This window comes from Penaeus monodon, chromosome 15, assembly GCF_015228065.2.
Source record: "Penaeus monodon isolate SGIC_2016 chromosome 15, NSTDA_Pmon_1, whole genome shotgun sequence".
Lineage (NCBI taxonomy): Eukaryota > Metazoa > Arthropoda > Malacostraca > Decapoda > Penaeidae > Penaeus > Penaeus monodon.
In genome coordinates this window covers 32,957,352-32,957,586 of record NC_051400.1, presented here as the reverse complement: position 1 = coordinate 32,957,586, position 235 = coordinate 32,957,352, and positions in this window count along the sequence as shown.

Genomic DNA, 235 nt, shown 5'->3' with positions numbered 1-235 from the left:
TGAATCCCATGCACAGACAAATTGAATCGACCCAAAAAAGGGTGAAGACCAAGAAGAAACACACGAACTAAGCAGAGCCGAAGAGAAGACCAAATAAAGATAACAGGCCATGAAAAAAAGTCAGCAGAACAAGCAGAACAAACAAAGCGGATGAGAAGGGGCGTCGGGGAGCAGGTTAGCAGACAGCAAGGAGACAAAAAACGTTTTCAAAATGTGATTGAAGAGTCCGTTACAA